Source organism: Leptosomus discolor, chromosome 4 (genome assembly GCF_034619465.1).
Source record: "Leptosomus discolor isolate bLepDis1 chromosome 4, bLepDis1.hap2, whole genome shotgun sequence".
In the NCBI taxonomy this organism is placed as follows: Eukaryota; Metazoa; Chordata; class Aves; order Leptosomiformes; family Leptosomidae; genus Leptosomus; species Leptosomus discolor.
In genome coordinates, this window is record NC_141394.1 from 59,995,421 (window position 1) to 60,015,742 (window position 20,322).

The window sequence follows — 20,322 nt, forward strand, 5'->3', positions numbered from 1 at the left end:
AGCAAACTGATCTGATGTTGTAGCTGGTCCTGTTTTGAGCAGTATAATGGATAAGAGACCTCCTAAGGTACTGAATTTTCCTATTATCTTATAAAGAAAATACTTTGATGTACAGAGATTTTGTGTGTACGTGTTCAGAAGTACTGTAGTTTCTCCATATAACTACTGGGGAAAATTAAGAATTTATTTTGTCATCACACAGAAAATCCCACTGATATTCATTTCACTGAGTATACATCTATTTTGAAATTAAAACCCTTAATTTTATCATACTTTTCTTTGGCCTGTGCCAACACCTGCACTTCAGATTCGTGTTTTCATGGCAGATCCAGAAATTTACATCTGCAAAATTTCTGTTTCAATAGAAAGGAGCTTGCAATTTCTGCATGTAAATAGCATGCTTGCAAGAATATTCCTGAAATGAAATAACAAAACTTGTAAGTGCACAAACTAGGATATCCTAGATTATTTGCAAAATATAGGTTTCCCATTCTTTTGCTTAAGCGTAATTTGAAAAATACTGTATTTGCTTTCATGTTTATGATGCCTAAAATAGATTCTTGTTCAGACTTCCTACTTTCTAGAACATCTGTGTTCCAGCATTCCTGCAAACCTCTAAACTGATAGTCATTCAAAAGACTATGAGCCACAAAATCTGTCCAAGCAATAATGAATATAACTTTAAACGAATTTAGTTACAATTGTGTCATTGTGCTGTCATGCACAGCAGGAAACAACACAGAAATGCTTGCTTCTTAGGCAAAAAAGACAAATTACTCATAAACATGTAATTGCTTTCCAAGTACAAGAGCAGACACGACCAACCATTAACCATTCGCATTGTAGGTTGTTCCTCTTTCTTCTGTTTGCAAACCAAAAGAGTTTTCAAGCAAGTCATTCTGTTATTAGTAGTTGCCAGTACACTACTGAATCAAAGAAAACTCAATAACAACTAAGTGTTATTAAGCAGGTATTCTTTATTACGGCGCTGGGCAGCACGGGGGATAGCTCCTTCTGTACGTGCTCCAATGGGTTAGCAAAACACATCAGTTCATATACACAAAAATCATACATATTCATCAGATTTCCTGAGAAGGGCAGACTTCTGGTGATGAGTTCCCAGCGTTCATAGTCTTCCCCACCTGTCCACTAGTTGAATCCTTCTTCTTGAGCACAAGCCTAGGACCCTTTTCTGATGCAACCTTTTGTAACAATCAGTTGTGTACTAGAGGTGTCTCCTTGATGTCTGGGGCTTTGTCTCCTTAATGTCTGGCAAGATGTTATCTATTTATCAGCTTTGCTCAGCAAACAGCTAAAACCAGCCTTGCAGGGGAAGAAAAACTCCGGAAAAATACAAGTTTTCATGTATCTTAGTCAGGGATTGTCAGGGGTTTAACTCTTTCACTATGAAATTGAGTTGGAGCTGGTAATGAGATTAAAACATAGAAATTTCACACTTCTGATCTTACAGGAGAAAAGACATATAGAAATATTTTTTTTTTCCTTTTCTAGTACCTACCCTGCATAACTTCGTTTATAAGCCTGCTGCTATGTAATGGTCTGAAAGCAGGACTATTTAAGATGCAGGCCTGACAACAACATTCAGTACAATCATTCACTGAGTTTGAGTCATTCAATGGGTATACACAACACAGAACTCAGCAAGACACATCACTCGGCAATAACACAACAAATGAGAGCTAAGCTAATTAGCTTAGCTAACAGGAAAGTCTGATGCAGACAAACTTCTTCACTTATCAGAGCTTGCTTGTCCAGCAACACTGATGGAAAGAACCAAATTCACTATTATCTCTTCCAGAAACACAGGAGGTAAGAATATATAAATATTCACATATGCACATCTATACCTGTGTGTACTTATATGCATAGGTATTCATATATAGACTGTAATAAGTAACATATTGTGCTTTGTTCATTAAACCTGTATGGGAAGGTATGGATGGAAGATTTATGTGCCCGCAAGGCTTGATAGCCCAACCGAAGGACATTCTTGCATAAGTCAACAGGACCCGTAGCTGAGGGGGTTGAGTAGTCACATTCTTGCATAAGTCCACCCACAGGGCAACGAGGAAGACCTTCAGCCGTCATCCTTAGGATCACCAGGAGGCAGAGAAAGACCCCCCAGCAACAGAAGGAACATGCGCAGAGTATCGACCTGATTGCGACATCACGAATGCAGGAAATGAGACTGTATATAATGTGCTTACACGAGGCGGGAAGTTGCGAGCCGTTGGCGGAGCGCAGACTCCCCGGCCGCCCAGCGCTGCCTTTGCTCTTGTTCGCTTGCTAATATAATAAAATTTGCATTGGATTTTGACACTTTAAATTGTCCGTGTCTCTACCTATCACATAGACTATACATATGCTTACACAGATGTTCTTACACATGTCTTGGTTTAACCCCAGTAGGCAGCTAAGCACAACACTGCCACTTGCTCACTCTGCCACCGAAGTGGGATGGGGGAGAGAACTTGAAAGGTGAAAGCGACAAAACTCGTGGGTTGAGATACAGACAGTTTAGTAAGTTAAAAAAAAAAAAAGTCAACGAAAGACAAAACCAGGGAAAACAAGTGATGCAAAACCCCACAATTGCTCACCACCAGCCAACCGATGCCCAGCCAGTCCCCAAGCAACGGCAACCCCAGGAAAATCTACCCTGCCCGCCCACCTCCCTTTTTTTTTTTTTTTTTTTTTGCAGTGCCGAGGCCAGTGTCATACGGTACGGAATATCCCTTCGGTCAGTTGAGGTCAGCTGTGTTCCCTCCCAGATTCTTGCCCAGCCCCAGCCTACTTTCTGCAGGGCAATGTGACAGCTTGACTCTGTGCAAGACCTCTTCAGCAACAGCTAAAACATCAGTGTGGTATCAACACCGTTTCATCACAAATCCAAACTATAGCATCATACAAGCTAGTATGGCCAAAATTAGTACTATCTTAGACAAAAATATAGTTTAAAAAAGATCTTTATACAGTTATATCAGTATTCCTCTGTCGAGTAACCTGAAGACTAGACTTTGACGACTTTCCTGCTAAAACAGCTGGTGCTCTTTACTCATTTCAATCAGTGAGCCTTTCACAGATGAAATTAATAAAGCAAAGTAATACCAACAGTGTCGGCGTTTGAGCCTACCCGAGCGACAACAAAAGCACCACGCTGCTGGTCTTTCACTCTCACCCCATACCCCGAGGCATAGAAAGCAGAAAATACAACCAAGAGGCTTGAGGGTCGAGACAAAGGACAGGGAGGGCTCACTCATCAGTTATGGTCACGGGCAAAACACAGACTCAACTTGGGGATAACAACATACATTTCATACAAACCGCCACCACCAAGGACAGTGAGAGATACAGCCAGGCCTTAAAAAACAACACCCCTCCGGTGTTCCTGGGCTCAGCTCTGCTCCCTCTTCCCCCCCAGCAGCGCAGGGGGCAGAGAATGGGGGTCACAGTCCGTCCGGCACAAGGTGTCCCCGCTGCTCCTTCCCCCTCAGGGAGAGGGGCCCTCGCAGCCCTCCCCTGCCCCACCACGGGGTCCCTCTCACGGCAGACAGCCCTCCAGGAACTGCCCCAACGCGAGTCCTTCCCGCGGGGCCGCAGCTCCCCAGAACCCCCCAGCGCGGGTCCCTCCCGGGGCTGCCGCCCTCCCGCCGACGGGCGGCTCCAGCGCGGCCGCAGTCGCGGCTGCTCCGGGCCCGACCCCTGCTCCTCCGGCCCGGGGCCCTCCGCGGGCTGCAGGGCGACCTCTGGGCCGCCGCTGGGCTCCAGGGACTGCAGGGGCTCAGCCGCCACCCCACCGCGGGCCGCAGGGGAACCCCTGCTCCGGCACAGCTCCCCCTCTCCTGCCTCACTGACCGGGGTGTCCGCAGGGCTGTCTCTCTCCCATCCCCCTTCTCTCACCCGCTCACCAACACAAACAGACCAAACAAAAAGAGCAATCAGCTGCTGCTTTCACTCTTAAGTAGTGTTTTGCAGAGGCGGGTCCGAAATTGGAGCTTCTCGAAACCTCTTAGGGGAGCCACCTCTGTAGCCCCCTCCCCCACTACCAAAACCCCTACCAAAACCACCATACTTAGTTACCTAAGGAATTTGGGGGAAAAGCGTTAAGAGGATCAGGAATGATAATTGACGTGTATGCTTTCCAGTATCTAGGAACTAGCATTTGCAATGTGATGGGGAAGGGAACATAATGACATAGCCTTTATATGTAAGATAGGTATTACAAATGAGAAACAAAAAGGAGACTGATAGTGATTACAGAGTTCTTCCCCTAATAATGCTAAATAATGCTAGGGAGATCTAATGCTGATAGGGTAATGAAAAAAAGGGACCTGGCGTTTAAGTGAATCAAACTGGTCTTGTAGATAACCTTGTTTATACTTTCAAGTTCAAAATGGCTTTCAACCCAGAGTGTTCCTAAGCAGAGCAAGAATGCATTTGCCAAATCTTTGATCAAGATAATACATAAGGGATTTCTGTAATTATACAAATATAAATACAAAAGAGAACTTTCTAGCAAAGAATAAACATATAAACAAAATACTGGAGTGAATTCTGGATTTTTCTTTAAAAGGTAGAGTGCAAAACTACAGATTTTAGTTGCTACAGAGTTAAATCCCATATGGGTTTTTCTGGTGGTCAGCATTCCAATGTTGTGCCACTTTCTGCCTGCTACATTTTTTGAATAAAGGAAATCTGAATGACAGTTCTGTTACTGAGCTCATGAGTAGAAACTACAGGGTTTCTTGGCTGATAGAGTGCAATGTATGTGTTGAGGCTAGATTTCCTTATGGCCATTGTTCGGCCAGTCCAAATCTGCTGAAATCTGCAGTATTTTAGATGATAATTTGGGACAGCATTTTAATAATAATTCATAGATGTAACTACAGTACCACTGGAGATAGTTCATTTACACACTAAAGACATATTGGACATGTCTATATAGAACAATTTTAGATCTCCCAAACACAGTAACATGTACAATATGGCAAAAAATGTTATTTAGAGGCACCAGTTTGGATCCTAAAAGTATAACAGCATGGTTCTGAGTTTGGGATAATTAGCACTGCCTCCTAGCAAGGCCCATTAACTCAGGTTGAGTACTGTGCTAAAACATCTGTACTAGTCATTCTGGCATTACCCTGTTTATAACTATCCTCGGATCTTTGTGTGGCATTGTAATCTGAGGAATAAATACATCTTTATATTTCTTTGCCATCTCAAAAAGTCCTAGGAATTAAGGTCACACTCTTCTTTCCAATTATTTTACAAATAAACACTTTTAAAACTCATTTTTTAGGATTTTTCCTCTGGAATTTATACAGTTGTCTTCCTCTCCCCCCACCCCGAGTAAGTCAAACTGAACAAAGCAACATCAATATGAAGCAAAAAATGTATTTTTGTAATGCCTGTATTTTTTAGCATTAAAAAAAAAAAATCTATTGTGTTTGCTTTGTTGGGCAATCACCAAGATCAGGACATTTTATAAACAACAGTAAAAAAATATTTATGTGCAGAACTTGACTGCCCACAATCTAGAGAATTGCTCCTAGTTTGAGGTGAGTATACAGAAACAGAAGAGTGGAAGGACCCCAGGCCTCACAGATAATCTTATACTGCAACGGTCACTCCATAACCTTCTCTGTGACTCTTGCCTTCCTCTATGGCAAATAGAGAACTACTGAATTCACTGCATATCCAGAAAAGTTATTTTTTATGTCCTCAGTTTATGTGCTTTTTATCACAAGTATCAGCTTTATTTCTTGAAAAATGCATTGTAATTTCTATATATTGAGAGGGAATGATGGTAAATCACAAGGTTTTGTTACATATAAATGAAAACTGGCAGCTCCCAGAGAAGAGGATTTTTAATAAAAGCCACAAGCAATATAGATTTTACTGGGCCATATTTATAGGCCCCATCATCACCTTATGCTTGTAAAAGAAATTAAGATAATCCCTTGGTGTCTTAAGTTCCTGACAATTTGCTGGATAAATGTATCTAGGCAACTCAAACTAGAACGTACTCAGCATTCCATAATTTCATCAGCTAAAATATGTAGCTGTATTTCTTAGCCAGGTTCCATAACTCAACTCCTATCTTTGAAGGTATTTCATGTCACAGTCAAAAAATGAGGTAGCTTCAAAGCATCACAAATTCTTTTGGCTCTTGGTACTTTATCTTCAATAAAGCTGGTATATTGTGATGATTTATTACATTTACCAAAGGTCATGGTAACATGTCATTCTGGGGAAAAAAAAAAAGGACATGTCATAAAAGTTTGCACAGAGATTTCCACATTACTGTGTTAGGGTTTGTTTTGTTCTTGTTTTTGTTTTTTTTTTTTTCCCAATATTTGAGACCACATAGTGCAATAATTACCTAAAAATATTTAGTAAGATTTTGAAAACTGCCTAAGCAGATCAAGAATTTGATATTCATGGTTATGTCCATATTGTTAGCAGGTTAGTGTTACTAAGTGGCAATGGATTAACCACTAAAACGAAGTAAGAATTGGAAAGTTTATTTTCCACATGAAAACGAAAAAAAATCAATAAGAACTCAGATTCTATTTGTGAAGCAAAGTGCTTTGCCTGATAAATAAATCTTGTTTCAAGTCATGTATCAATATATAATCAACCTCTCAAGACAGCCCTAGGGCTGAGCTACATACTAAGATGCCAACAAGCATTAGCAAAGTCAATGAAAAAAAGAAATAACAGTTCTTCATTTGAAAAAACATCCATTAGTAATAAAATCAAAGATGATTAACATACACATGGCTCACTCTTAATATAAGTAGTTTATAAAGTGACAATACTTTTAATTAAAAAATAATTCTCAAAATTTTCAAGTAAGGGTAAGATTACATTAAAATTAAATGAGAACAAAATTGTCAATCTTTGTAACTTTCCCCTGGTGCTTAACTGCCCATTAAATTTTGTTATCTGTCTCTAATTAGTTTCTGTTTTCATAAATGGATCTATTTGTTTTCTTTTTCTTCTTCATTAGACAAATTCTGTAAACTTGAAGGTAGTTAAGATGACATGGATATTTATGATTTGTTGGTGTGTATGCATCTTTACCTACTACTCAAGTAAGCACCAAAAACATCTTATGCACTCCAAATTTAACCTCAATAAAACTTAGAAATTTTTTTTATTTGGAAAAAAAAAGGCTAAGGAAATTATTCTACAAGTTTATACGAACATTAAAGTGGTGTTCCGCAGGGGTCAGTACTAGGGCCACTTCTGTTTAACATATTTATCAATGATCTCAACGAAGGGATAGAATGCACCCTTAGTAAGTTTGCAGATGAGACCAAGTTAGGTGGGAGTGTTGATCTGCTTGAGGGTAGGGAGGGTCTACAGAGAGACTTGGACAGGCTGAATCGATGGGCCGATGCCAACTGTATGAACTTCAACAAGGCCAAGTGCTGGGTCCTGCACTTCAGCCACAACAACCCCATGCAACGCTACAGGCTTGGGGAAGAGTGGCTGGAAAGGTGCCCCGCAGAAAAGGACCTGGACATACTGATTGACAAGCTGCTGAATATGAGTCAGCAGTGCTCCCAGGTGGCCAAAAAAGCCAATGGCATCCTGGCTTGTATTAGGACTAGTGTGGCCAGCAGGAGTAGGGAGGTGATCATTGCCCTCTACTCGGCACTGGTGAGGCCACGCCTCAAGTACTGTGTTCAGTTCTGGGCACCTCAATACAAGAAAGACATTGAGGTGCTGCACAGGGTGCAGAGAAGGGCAACAAAGATGGTGAAAGAGTAAGTCTTTTGAAGAGTGGCTGAGGAAACTGGGTCTATTTAGTTTTAAGAAAAGGAGGCTGAAGGGAGACCTTATTGCTTTCTACAACTACCTGAGAGGAACAGTGCTGGTCTCTTCTCACAGGCAGTTCATGATAGAACAAAAGGGAATGGACTCAAGCTGCACCAGGGTAGGTTTAGGCTTGACATTAGGAAAAAATTTTTCACTGAAAGGGTTGTCAGGCATTGGAATAGGCTGCCCAGGGAGGTGGTTGAGTCACCATCCCTTAATGTGTTTAAAGGTCGTTTAGATGTGGTGCTGGGCGATATGGTTTAGGGGTGTACTTGGTAGAGTGGAGTTGATGGTTGGACTTGATGATCTCAAAGGTCTTTTCCAACCCAAATGATTCTATGATTCTATGTATATATCTTAATTCAATTTTTTAAATCAAATTCTATCTAATCAGCTGTGACTCTAGAATTTTTTAAAAAGGCAATCTGCATGACTGACAAAACTGTTTTTCTTCCCATTCCCAATCTGGAAATCTGGGTATAATCAGATGTACTCCTGGAATTTTTTTAAAGGTACTTTGCTTAGGCTCTTTTTGGCAGCAAAAGTTACAGTATTTGAGCTACAGTACTTGCATTATCACAACAGTACTATCATTTTCTTTACGTAATGAAAAAATGCTATTCTTTTTAGTGAAGAACACTGCCCACACTTTCTTAGAAGTTTTTTTTCCCTTTTGACTATAAGCATTTTTTACATTCTACTCATACGTGGGGTATTCTGCTTATACATTTGGAATGGGATATGCCAGGTAATTATATGTTAGTCAGATTGATATTACCTCAGGGAAAAAAAAAAAGCGTGATTGACATAAGAGTTGATTATTTTATATACACAAAGTGTTAAAACTAGTTCAAAAAATGGCTTAAAACCCAGTAACTAGATATGTACTTGATTTCTTAATTATAATTTGTGATTTAGGTAGATTTTGCGAAGTACTGGTGTCAATAGTGTTTTGATCAAGACCTTATGATGATACTAAGTCAAGGTGAGACCAGAAAACTCTTAATACCTAAGGAAGGTACTCTGTGGGAAAGCTTAAGCAAATAAACTCAAGAGGAAAATCTAGAAAAAAATCTTGCTTTTTTATTCAAGATGTTATGGTACCCAGAATCCCTTTCAAAAGCCTTTCCATGACATAAACAGCCATGCTGCATGTCCTAGGTTACAGTGTAAAATGTGACAAAAGAAAAAAAAGTATTCTATTACCATCTTCAGGAGCTGTTGAGACCAGGTGGGGCGGTGCTCCCTGCCTCCTCCCTCTGGACTATCTTCTGTTAATGGCCCATCAAGGAACTGCCTCACGACTCCCCATCCCATTGTGAGATGCTCCGCCCGGGGGGAAGGAGCCAAGCAGTCCATGCTAAATAAAAACTGAGATCTCGAACACCTGAGCAGCCTTTTTTTCCACTGGATTCCCAGAGGAGTTTTTCCCCCCACTGGAGTTCCAGAGGACAAGAGCTACCTACCTACCGCTGGACCTTCGGAGGAAGACCAGACTCTTTTACAAGATCGCTGCTTCCACAGAACTACATCCATCGCTTCAGGAGGACTGCAGCCAGCATCTTATCGGACTGCTACTGCCACCCTAACAGGGTGTCAGGTTGTATTTCTGACTCTGTCAGTGTAAACCAGTGGGTTGTTTGTTTTCCCCTGCCTTGTGTGGTTTTATATATATATATATATATATATATATATATATATATATATATATATATATATTAGTAAAGAACTGTTATTCCTATTCCCCATATCTTTGCCTGAAGGCCCGTTAATTTCAAAATTATAATAATTTGGAGGGAAGGGGGTTGCACTTTCCATTTCAAGGGAGGCTCCTGCCTTCCTCAGCAGACACCTGTCTTTCAAACCAAGACACTGCAATACACAGAAAAAAAAAATGAGCGTTGTTAAGTTGAACCTCGATGAAGACAAAATTAACTAGTGCATCTCTAAAAAAAAAAAAAAAAGAGAAACAGGGAAAGAAGAAGCCTTGCTCTTTAGGGTGAACATCATCACCCTCAGCTAAAAGAATGCAGATCTTAGAGGTTGCAGTGCATATAATTCCTTTATTAAGTCTGCTTTATGATACATATCCAGTGCTTTAAAAAATAATGAACAAGCTTCAACTTCTAATTCTGAATGGCTGTGCACTGCTAATAGTGGTATTTCCTAGAAATTACTTCAGTGTGAACAATTAGAACATCTTTTACCAATTACTCAGAATCAATATATATCATTAATAAGAAGATATAAAGCTTACAAAAAGTTTAGGGGGGTGATATATTGAGAAGAAAAGATACAGATGCAAATTCATCTGGTTGTTGATAAATGCACAAGAGGGTACAGAGGCGGGCTACCAAGCTAGTAAAGGATTTGAAGCATGTCTGATATGAGGAACAGCTGAGGGATCTGAGGCTGTTTAGCCTGGAGGAGGCTGAGGGGAGACCTTATCGCCCTTTACAACTACCTGAAAGGAAGTTGTAGCAAGGTGAGAGTCGGTTTGTTTGCCCTAGTAACAAGTGATAGAACAAGGGGAAATGGCCTTAAGCTGCACCAGGGGAGGTTCAGGCTGGATATTAGGAAGAATATCTTTGCTGAAAGGGTTGTCAGGCATTGGAACAGGCTGCCCACGGAGGTGTGGAGTGACCGTCCCTGGAGGTGTTTAAGAGACAGGTGGATGTTGTACTTAGGGACATGGTTTAGTGTGGTTGATAAAGCAAGGACAAAGGTTGGACTCAATGATCTTGAAGGTCTCTTCCAAATGAAACTGTTCTATGATTCTATGAATATGCCAGCAATAAGAGTAAAATCAGGACCTGGACATATAAACACATTATTGCAAGATGATACTTTGCCACATTGTCAGGTTCTCACTGGATGTTTGTATGCATGCTTTTCCTGTGTGGTAATCAAAAAGATGCTTGAAATAGTATATTATTCTGTCTTTGAAAGTAAGCTAGTTTGTATTTATAACTAGGTGTCAATGCAGTTCCATGGAAAGTTATCACTCAGCGGATGAACACATGGTGACTTCTAATACATGGCAAATTTCTATCTTACATTCTTTAGATCACAGTGAGTAAAAGTACAGGCCATACTTGGAAGATAATTGTGTATTTTGACAAACCAGGAGATTTTCTCATATACAGTGAATAAGTTACTGAACGTGAAGCTACAGATATATTACTATGAATGAAGAGAAACCAATACAAAAAAGTTGCGATAGAGGAATTGCGTTCTTTACACTGGTCAGTTAGCTACTGTGGCGCTTTCTTCTGTTATTCAGTTAACAGTTGAAGAGTAGAGGGTTAGAACTATAACTGCAAGAACTGAGGTCTTAACATTCATTGAGAAGCATAATGAGCTCCATCTTTCATTTAAGAAATTGTTACACAGAACATAGCTATCCATCTAAATATCAATGTGAACAAATATCAACAATGCACAAGACAGCACCTGGCAGGCAAAAGTGTGGCTTGGTAGTACTTGGTGTTAGAGAAATTCTGATTTTGTACAAGTGTAAGAATTAGGACCACTGATCTTTATGTTTGTCTCAAACTTTGTACCTTGTGATTTTGGAGAGGAAGTAGAGACTCAAGTCGCCATAGCGACAGCACAGTGTCTGAAGGCCCAAAGCAGCTTCTTAGAACACCTGTTTTGTACGCTGCCTCCGGGACGGACGTGGTTAGGACTTTGAGCTAGATGACATGGCTTCTTGGAAATATTTGTTTGTTGCTACATGGTGACAGCTAAAGGCATGAATTTGTTTGGCTTACGCGCTACAGCTTGCAAGCTGTGTAATGGAGGTTGCATAGACTGCCAGCTCACCATCGGCGCACGAAAGCAACATGCCGCTGTTGGATTGGATCTCACCGCTTGACCACAACACATCACCATCGGATTGGCCTGGGACTATGGTACAAAAAGGATCTTTGGCAGCCTCTCAGTGAAGAAAAAACAAGAGGAAGCAGGAGGAAGCAAGAGGAAGCAAGAAGGAGCAAAAGGAGTGGAGCAGAGCTGAGAATCTGCCTGCCTGCCTGGACTGGACTACCATTGGAAAAAAACCCAGATCGGAACAACTGGCCCTGGTGGTGACTATTGCAGTGTGCTCTTCTCCTTCTCCTTCTCTCTCTCTCTCTCTCAATGAAACTTTGTAGTGGTATTGACAATATATGGCCTCGTTTGTGCCTTAATCTCTCGACAGGTATTTGAATCAGCAGCCCCGGTAAGAGTCTGCCTCTTCTGGACTGCAACAACCAGATATTTGTCCTATGAGAAGCCTGGAGTTGGACTTGATGATCCTTATGGGTCCCTTCCAACTGAGATATTCTATGATACACTTTTTTTTAACATTGAAATTAGTTAACAAATCAAAGAAATTATCCAAAATGGGTAATTATAATATAAAAGCTGAAAGGTTTTTTCTGGGTATTTTTTTTGTCTACAAAATCTCACTGATTTAATAGGAATTAGGAATTATAAATTAATTAACTTCTAAGAAACTTGCGATATTTGCAGGAGGTCAAGCTAGATCATCACAGTGATGCCTTCCGCCCCCGTAATTTACAAATATATAAGGAATAAATATTAATAGGTGTATATTAAAATCATGCCTCATGAGCTTTAGTGCTTTTACAAATCATAAAACATTTATAAGTCTAGCTATGAAAGTAGCTGTCAATTCCTGAAGCATGAGCAAACCCTAGATTTGTGCTCCTTAAAGCTTGAGAAATTCTTGGTATTGGATTTGTGCTCCCTGTCCCAGATGAATGAGAAACAGGATTGTTTCAAATGTCTGTCTTTCACACTTTCCAATATTTAGCTGCTTTAACACTGCATTAGAATGACAGGAAAAGGCCCACGGGAGTACATAATACAGACTTTGTATGTGAAATTCACTGTAGATCGATTCTGGAAAGAGCTATGCAGAAGAATACATTGGTCAGAGAGGTAGTTTTCTGTTGTCCTAAACTCTAAGTTTCATATTCCTGTGTTTGAAAGTCTTGTTCAGATTAGTGACCACTATTCATGTACTGTTCTCTCCTACATGTAATCTTGGTATGACATCAAGTATCAATGATGTTACTTCTGTGTTTGTTGGCAGTATACCACAATACCTGAATAATAAATTACAGACCCCTGCCACTTTTCCTGACATGCATCTTGACATGTTTCTGCTAATTGGGCTACGCTGGTATTTTAACACCATCACTTCAAACCAAATTAAGTTATGGATGAGCATTTACTTGTTTTTCAAGGAAAGTGAAATCAAGAGAGCATGGGAAGTATATTTATTTAGTATGCAAGCTCTAGTTCTCAAAATCATAATCTTTTGAGAATTTGAAGCATACAAACTAAAGACTGTAAATGTGCTATGAACTGTTATTTTATATACTTATCAACAGAAATGGATCTTTAAAGTCCAGAAACCATACAGTTGTATTTAATGCACTGATTGTCAGCAGTAGTTAAGTATTATTGCACAAGGAACTGTGAATTACTTTGTATGAGAAATGACTGAAATGTAGGAGGTTAACTTTGTGGTGTAAAATATTTTACATCATACATTGTTACTGTAAGTTAGTCATACAGGATACTTACATTTTACAATTATATACTCATCCTTACCTTGACATAGCACCTGATGCTGTTGATAGAGTCTACTCATTTTCTTTCCAGACACTTATATAAATTTTCTCTTATGTATTTAAAATAATATAGATACATTACTAACAGGACTGTGGTGGGTTGACCTTGGCTCGCCTCCAGGTGCCCACTAAGATGCTCTTCCACTCCCCTCATCAGCAGGACAAGGGGAGAAAATAAGATGAGAAACTTGTGGGTCAAGATAAAGGCAGTTTAATAAAGAAAAGCAAAAGGCGGACACACAAGCAAAGGAAAACAAATAGATTTATTCTCTACTTCCCTTCAGCAGGTGATGTCCAGCCACCTCCTGAGAAGTAGGCCCTTGGTCTGAATAATAGTTACTTCAGGAGACAAATGCCTTAATAACAAATGCTGCCCCCCACTCCTTTCTCTGAGCGTTTATTACTGATGCATCATATGGTATGGAGAATTTCTTCGGTCAGTTTGGGTCAGCTGTCCTGGCTGTGTCCTCTTCAACCTCTCACCCATGCGCAGACTACTGGCCTTTGGAGGAGGGTGGTGGGGCTCATTGGAGAGACAGCCATGACCCTGTGCAGACACTGCTCAGCAGTAGTCAAAACACTGGTATGTTACCAACAAAGTCCTAGCTACAAAGCACAGCACTATGAGGGTTGCTTATATATATAAACATGGGACATCCTTTAGGAAAGCAAAAAATATATATTATTAAATTTTCAAATATTTTAATCAATTTGATAGTGTAATCACTAGGTTTCTAATGTTAACTATTGTAGAAAATTACCTTACTTTGGGTAAAGAACAATTCAATTTTATTTGTCATTTTCATTATTATTTTGAAATTGAAATACTGTATTTTGCATAGTTTTTAAGTCACAACTACAATGAAAACAGGTATTTTCCTGTCTTCAATAGTGCCATTCCTGTGATTGACTGTAATTCTCCTCCAACATTCTTTTAATTATCTATCTATCTGAATCATCAATTATTTTGAGTAGTTCTCTTGGCAGGTAAGCTCAGTCTGAAAATCACTGCTTGTGAAAATAAATCACCAATGATGGCAAGATATAGACCCCTCATTACCATGATATTGATTTCAAATGAACGTTTCTCTTGTTAGTGTTCTTTTAATTGGAATTAACATCATTACAATTCTAATCTATTACTGTATTGTGATTTCAAATGCTGTTCTCTCCATCTGCCCAATTACTGTAAAAGTGTGGTTTGTTTTGGTTTTCTAATCTTAGAAGCTAAGTTGGAATAGATGCTTAGTTTCAAGAAAATGTGCCATCAGACAGAGGGTCAAATTTTGAATATGTGTTATTTCAAGTATCAAAATCAGTTCCATTGTATCGCAATCACGTTTTGTCATGGCTTTATATTTAGTAGGAATAAGAAAAAATATTTTTTAGATATGTGCAGTTCCAAGATTTCTATAGTATGTAATTTACTATTTGCATTTAGTTGTTCTGCATTCTCAATGTCCACTGCAAACTCTACACAGGATTTAGGAACACTAAAAAAGATAATCAAGCAACAGAACAGGAGGTGTCCTGTAGAATCTCAGTTGATGCTTTTACCATTTGAGGAACCACGCATTCAAGAGATCCTCAGGAAACTGTTGAGTCTTTAGAGCTCTGAGTCACACTGCATCCAGTTGTGAGTTTAAGGATGTTTTCCATACAGCAAGAAATGTGTATTTTTAAAGCAAATACATTCAATTTATAGGGTTAGAGTCATGACATCTTGACATATTTTCAAGATTTACTTTTCCATTTTTCTCCCCCTTCTTTTTTACTTGTTTCATAAGTACATACTGACTGTTGATTCATATATTTGATCCACTCATTCAGATTAGGGTTTCTTCCCCAAAAAGAAAAAGGGCTTTTTTCCTGAGTGCCTGAAAAACATATCTTCCCATTTTTAATTTCAGAGTGCACTCATTACAAAAAGGGCAGAGTAAGATGGAAATCTTAATGCCTTGCAAAGAAGGCTCCAAATGACTATGGTGAGAGTTCATCAACAACAGAAACAGTGACGCTGACTTCCAGCTGAAGAAGACAAAGCAGCAGCCAATCGAGGAAAAAGAGCTGACATTTTTCTCAGGATTCCTGTATAATTCACTATGATTTTAATCAAGCAAAACCACTTTGCAGAGGTTTTGGTCATCTTATGGGATGCATTTTACTTTGTAAAGCAAATACTGTATTTAGTAGACTGGTCAAAGTAGTCATTTTGTGTACTTTCACAACTATTAATGATTCCAAACTCAGAATGTCATTTTCTATAATAATTCAGTACATATCAAGGCAAGGAATTTTAAATAATTGTATGGACCTACAATGGAAACTCAATCTATCCTAAGCAAAGGTTTCAGTGTCTTAACAAAAAACCTACGGACATGGCATCTGGGTGTATTTCTGGTGGTATGAGAGGAAAGTTTGTTATACTTACCTCTAGAATCTCTTCCCTCTAAAGTCCTGGTTTAGCTTTATGTGTTGCAGGCCCCCAAAACATTCTAAGACACTGCTTAGATGGTCTGATAATCTGCTATGTTGCAAATATGTTTAAAATGAAGAAAAGATGTATATGAAAATGCATTCTATTAAGGAATAAAAAATTTAAATAGTTAATAATGTTGAACCTAAATAATCAAAAAATACCTGCATTTCCTGTTCTCCACAAAGCCTATCCTAATCCCACTCTGTACATTGTCTATAAATAATTTTTAATACTGGATGAGAAACTGGAAGTTATTGACCAAACATTTTTATAAATATGCTGTTGTATGTTGTTGTATATTGTACGTTTATTGTATATTGTTGTATGTTGTATACATAAGTCATTACCTATTTTACTTTATCTTTAGTATTATAATATCTTAGGATCATGAACTATGCTTCACCTTACACTTTTGAAAATACTAACCCTAATGGCAGCCATATTTTTATTTGGTGTTCAGCCTTTATGTGGCATTAATAATAATATATTTTTTCTTGTGCAAAACCTATAACTTAGGTGAAGTTTTATGAAACTAAGAATAAAATATATCTGGAAAAATATTATTTTATCTACCAAATAAATCACTTTCTCCTCAAAGTGCACAAAATCTGAAAAAAAAAGGTTATATTACAAAGTATGTGTATATACGGTATAATATACATATAAAAAGTATTGCTGTTTTTCAGCTGGTAGGATGATATTTAACATTATCCAGTTGGAAATGTCAATCAACAAGTGTTTTTGAAAATGTGAAAATATGATAGTTGTCTATTATGTTCTAGAAGCTGGAGATAATTTTTAAGACTGTTTCAAAGAGCATTAATGTTTTAATTTCATTAGTCATAAAGTTTTTTTATGTTCAAGAATCAGCATTGAGGATTATTTGCAATAAATAGCAAGATAAGTTTTAATAATTTTCTGAATTTCTTTTTAAAAAATCCCCTCCTCCAGGAGATTTTTTTAAAACAAATGTTAGCATATTTAAAATATGGTGTTCCTTCCATGAATTAAAAATTAATATATATGTAAGTATATGCATAAATGTATACAGTATAAAATTAAATCATTATTTAATTAAATTTAATAAATACATCTAGAGGTGTATTTAGATAGAAGTCTAAAAACATGACAAGAACTTGTATGTGTATTAACACAGATAATTTTATGAATTTAAGAAGCTAAAGTTTCATCCAAATTATTAAATTGTTACTGTGGAGACTGTTTGCATATTAGTGTTTGTTTTGAAATCTACAATTTTCAATTATCAATTTTATATCTTACCTATTCCATCACAGCTCCATGGCTTGTTATACAGGATTTACCAGAGTGGCTATTTTTCCCAGAATACCGTAATTATCCACTGCAACAAAAGCAATCAGATGCTTTTGTTTTTTTGCCATAGCACACAGTTTGACTGGTAGTTAATAGAACAGACACATAAGGATCAGGATGAACAGCTTAACACAAAATGTCTTTTCTTTCTTTTCTGAGATATTTCATCACATTTTAAGTTTAGTAGTTGGAGGGCAGACACTCAGTTGAGGAACAAAATTTAATATTTTAAAATTTGCAGAACCACATTTGAAGCTGTACTTTTAAATTTGTACTGTTCTCTGGAAGAGATTCTTTAACCTGTTTTCATTCCATGAACATTTTTTCTGTATCAGCTAGACATCAGAGGATCTGAACTGATGCTACAAAACAAGTTCCGATCTACTTTTCTTCCCTCTTCACTTGTCTTCACAATCTGTCATTTGCATTTTGAGTCTATTTCAGATATCCTACTTTTGGCAAATATACCCTCAGAACTAATGAAACTGACAAAAGTAGTGTACGTATTGTGAACATTTTATGTCCCCTTGAATTCGCTTTTGTGAAAGTAAAAATACTTTTCAAATGTGGATCTTGAAGTGGAAATTGGTGATTTCAGGCAACTTTCTTACAGCAAAAATAACACTTTTGAACAACATTCAACTTCAAGAAGGAATTCTGTATTAATATTCTGCTAGAATTTCCCCTGACACAAAGATCTAGAATGTTGAAGGCCAAATAACTCTCAGTGGAGTTTGGGGGTGTGCATATTACTGTTTCCCTTTTTTTACTAATGATTCTATTCAAGGAGAACAAGCACAGTGGGATAATACAAAATAAAAATATATCGCTCAAACAATTATAAGTTTTGCCAAAAAAGAGACAGTTTAATCAATACAGAAACACATATGGGCCTTTTGTAAATTGATTAGGTTGTACTATGCACAAATGTGCAGAAAACACACATCATTATGAAACAAATTCAAACAATGTATTTTCTCTTGATAATTATGCAGATCACAGAAAGCAGATAAAAGTGTATATAATGGAGCATGTTTATCCTTCCTTTTATCTTTTGTGTGTGTGTGTGTGTATGCAGATATCAAAAACGAGTGGTACCACTTGCCATGGTGAAACTGGGATATTTATGTTTGGAACTCATTTACAGGAAAATATGTACTATCTCTAAAAGAGTCTTGGTATTTTTTGCACAATAATTCTAAGAAGCTCAAGAATCAAGTTTTGAGCCTTGAGTTATCCTGTATTTGGCATTGCACAGACTTTGGACTGATCTGGAAAGATTTTTAACCCTTTACTTAAGTCTGGTTTAATATTATTTTGAGTACATAGCTACATCCTCTATAGCAAGTAATGGCCGCTAATATTTAAGAGGGTTGGTTGGGGATACTCGAGTATTAACTGTACCAAATAAGCCATACGGTCTTCTCAAGAGAAAATACATCACCTGTCATGAGGAAGACAGGAGGAAACACTTTCATCTAGAGTGAAAATTAAAAAATGACTGGAATCATCCTATTTTTTCTTTCAGTTTTTCTACCAGTGCTCATAAAGACCTTAGTCATTCAGAGAATCAGCCTCATGTGATGAAGTCTTAGGGAATTTTAAAAGGAAAAAAAATTCTAAATAATTTCTGAATTAACATAATTCAGTTTAAACATAGATCCTTTACAATTATTTTTGCAAAGGTAATTTTATTTTCCTGACAGTGTGAAATACTTTTCATGGAAGAAAATTCAGACATACTTAAGTTGATAATACGCAAAGGTCAATGTTCTTAATCTATCTCTGTGTTTCCTTTGTAACTTTCAGTCTTGTATAAGGTATATGAAATAAAAAGGTGAATATTTAATACACTTTTTTTTTTTTGTGGAGGACTCAACTTGTTCCATGAACTGACAATTGATATGATTCTTCAAGTACTTGTATTAAGACACAGTATTGTCATTTTTCATGTCAGATGACAGAGTTTCAATCCTTCAAGTTAAATTGCTAATAAATTATTAATTCATCTTAGAAAAGTGAAAATAAAAGTAGATTATGACTTAATACCCGTTGAAAGCTTACACTGAAATATCTGCTACTTGTAGATTTAATAAAGAAACCTGTAGTGTGCTTGCAGGCAAAAGCAAACTAATTTCATTTCCGCCTTACTAAAATGCAATAGTATTCCTAAGACTGAAACTGTTGTTGACATCTTGTTTCACAATACAGATCACTTCAGAAGACTTTCTGTTAAACAAAATCCTGAGTCTAGTGTTCTGATACAATTTATTCAGGAGAAAAATATTCTTTATTAAAAAGGCTCAGTAACTTTCTTCCTTGTGACAACAGCTGTAAAAATGGATTAGAATCCAGTTTCAGGAGAACTTAGAGAACATTCAATTTAAGGCTTTTTTTTTTATTTAGCAAGCAAAAATTATTAAACCAGCATATGGTGCTGCTACACTATGAAGACATGATTGTTTCCTTTTATAGGTATTTTTCTCAAAAATAATTTTTGGGAACCCTTGTAGTTTTAATTGTGTACATTTCCTCCATCGTAATAAAGCTAGCGTTTTGCCTTTTCTGTTGAATTTGAACATGTAAATAATGGACTGTGGCAGGCACACCAATAATTCATGCTGAGTCACGTTTGAAAAGTATTTGATGAAGCAGTGTCCTGGCTATTTATTTAGACTTACTAGGCAGTAAAATCACACTGACTGTGAGAGTTACGATGACTGGTGCGTGCAGGATGTCATGTGAAATCTGAACATGAATTTTAGTACTGCACTCATACATTTTTTGAAGATACATTTTAAATTCCCTTCTGAAATTCTGTGGCTTTTCTCGTGGTTTAGAGCCCACCCGGCTGGCAACAAAGCACCACGCTGCCACTCCCTCACTCCTACCCTCTCCCCTGAGGGATGGGGAGGAAAAACTACAACCTAAAGGCTCCAGATAAAGGACAGGGAGGGCTCACTCATCAGCTACGGTCACAGGCAAAACACAGACTCAACTTGGGGATAACAACATTAATTT